The following is a 2,977-nucleotide window of genomic DNA, read 5'->3' on the forward strand; positions in this document are numbered from 1 at the left end:
CATACGGCAGTATAGCCAGTCAGCCCCAGACCACAAAGGTAGAGATATATGGCAGTATTTAATTATTTATTAGGCAGGCAGTATTTAATTATTTTTTAGCCGGTGAGCCCCAGACCAGACGGTACATACGGCAGTATAGCCAGTGAGCCCCAGACCACAAAGGTAGAGATATATGGCAGTATTTAATTATTTATTAGCCAGTGAGCCCCAGACCAGACGGTACATACGGCAGTATAGCCAGTGAGCCCCAGACCACAAAGGTAGAGATATACGGCAGTATTTAATTATTTATTAGGCAGGCAGTATTTAATTATTTATTAGCCGGTGAGCCCCAGACCAGACGGTACATACGGCAGTATAGCCAGTGAGCCCCAGACCACAAAGGTAGAGATATACGGCAGTATTTAATTATTTATTAGCCAGTGAGCCCCAGACCAGACGGTACATACGGCAGTATAGCCAGTCAGCCCCAGACCACAAAGGTAGAGATATATGGCAGTATTTAATTATTTATTAGGCAGGCAGTATTTAATTATTTTTTAGCCGGTGAGCCCCAGACCAGACGGTACATACGGCAGTATAGCCAGTGAGCCCCAGACCACAAAGGTAGAGATATATGGCAGTATTTAATTATTTATTAGCCAGTGAGCCCCAGACCAGACGGTACATACGGCAGTATAGCCAGTGAGCCCCAGACCACAAAGGTAGAGATATACGGCAGTATTTAATTATTTATTAGGCAGGCAGTATTTAATTATTTATTAGCCGGTGAGCCACAGACCAGACGGTACATACGGCAGTATAGCCAGTGAGCCCCAGACCACAAAGGTAGAGATATACGGTAGTATTTAATTATTTATTAGCCAGTGAGCCCCAGACCAGACGGTACATACGGCAGTATAGCCAGTGAGCCCCAGACCACAAAGGTAGAGATATACGGCAGTATTTAATTATTTATTAGCCAGTGAGCCCCAGACCAGACGGTACATACGGCAGTATAGGCAGTGAGCCCCAGACCACAAAGGTAGAGATATACGGCAGTATTTAATTATTTATTAGGCAGGCAGTATTTAATTATTTATTAACCAGTGAGCCCCAGACCAGACGGTACATACGGCAGTATAGCCAGTGACCCCCAGACCACAAAGGTAGAGATATACGGCAGTATTTAATTATTTATTAGGCAGGCAGTATTTAATTATTTATTAGCCAGTGAGCCCCAGACCAGACGGTACATACGGCAGTATAGCCAGTGAGCCCCAGACCACAAAGGTAGAGATATACGGCAGTATTTAATTATTTATTAGCCAGTGAGCCCCAGACCAGACGGTACATACGGCAGTATAGGCAGTGAGCCCCAGACCACAAAGGTAGAGATATACGGCAGTATTTAATTATTTATTAGGCAGGCAGTATTTAATTATTTATTAACCAGTGAGCCCCAGACCAGACGGTACATACGGCAGTATAGCCAGTGACCCCCAGACCACAAAGGTAGAGATATACGGCAGTATTTAATTATTTATTAGGCAGGCAGTATTTAATTATTTATTAGCCAGTGAGCCCCAGACCAGACGGTACATACGGCAGTATAGCCAGTGAGCCCCAGACCACAAAGGTAGAGATATACAGCAGTATTTAATTATTTATTAGCCAGTGAGCCCCAGACCAGACGGTACATACGGCAGTATAGGCAGTGAGCCCCAGACCACAAAGGTAGAGATATACGGCAGTATTTAATTATTTATTAGGCAGGCAGTATTTAATTATTTATTAGCCAGTGGACCACAGACCGCCAGACTGGCAGATTCAGTGCAGGCAGCAGTGCAGCACCAGTGGACTATATATATATTTATATTTAATATAATTAATTAATAATTATATATATAATAAATGGCACAGCACAGCACCAGAGGTATGCCCCAGCACAGAGGAGACAGTACTACAGGCAGGTACACAGTTAGACTGTTCTCCTAAGCAGAGGAGAACATAGTACACAGCAGCACTGAGGGAGACAGCCCTAGCAAATAAAATAATTAATTACAGCACAGTTCACCAGAGGTAGACCGCACAGAGGAGACAGTAGTACTACAAGTACACAGTTAGACTGTTGTCCTAAGCTGAGAACAGAGTACACAGCAGCACTGAGGGAGACAGCCCCAGCAAATAAAATAATCAATTACAGGCAGCACAGCACACCAGAGGTAGACCGCACAGAGGAGACAGTAGTACTACAAGTACACAGTTAGACTACTACACAGCAGCACTGAGAGACAGCACCAGCGATTGCAAAAGCTCAAGGACAAGCTCAAGTTTAAGCCCCAGCAGCAGCACCAACACACCCTCTCCCAACCCACTACTTAACTGGAGTGAAGATGGCGGGGGCGCGGCAGCTGCTTATAAAGCCTCGCGAAATCCGACGCCGGGAGATGACGTTCTAATCACGCGGACGGACCGAGTCAGGCGGGAATCTCCGAGCGCTGCTCGGAATCGGGCTCGGAATGATGACGTCCGTGGGGGCTCGGATCTCTGATATCCGAGCCCGCACATCTCTAATATAGACTGTTAAACACATGCGTGAAGAGAGAAAGGGAGGGTCAAGAGGGTTGTGGCTGCACCTCAACAGTATCGACAGGCGTACTGTTCCAGTGGATAAATACAGCACTGGATGTTCCCTATAGGTCTCCCATACAGGTACTGATCCAGCCTCTCACTGCTTAGCTTCTGTGTTCGGATGGATAACAGGCGGTCCAGTGAAGTATGGCTGTATAGCCCTGGCTGGTTGATTCTGATGTCAATAGGGTGGATGAGCCAAGGTAAGCTTCTGCTGTTCAAACAGTTCAGAGCGAAGCAACCCTGTTACCTATGTAGCATTGCAGGAGTGCTTGTACTGGCTGGATGAATGAGAGAGCCACGAGTTTGGATAGTTTAGTTGAAGGAGGTGCTAACAAACAGGGCCCTCATCTCTGCTGTCAAA

The 2,977-nt window shown here is 46.0% G+C and overlaps 1 pseudogene; it reads right to left on the minus strand.

Annotated features, from left to right (window-relative positions):
- Positions 1–2,653: 2,653 nt before the first annotated feature.
- Positions 2,654–2,772, minus strand: LOC146053797 (5S ribosomal RNA; annotated as a pseudogene).
- Positions 2,773–2,977: the final 205 nt, after the last annotated feature.

Source organism: Crinia signifera, unplaced genomic scaffold (assembly GCF_055691185.1).
Source record: "Crinia signifera unplaced genomic scaffold, ASM5569118v1 HAP2_SCAFFOLD_207, whole genome shotgun sequence".
Taxonomy (NCBI): Eukaryota; Metazoa; Chordata; class Amphibia; order Anura; family Myobatrachidae; genus Crinia; species Crinia signifera.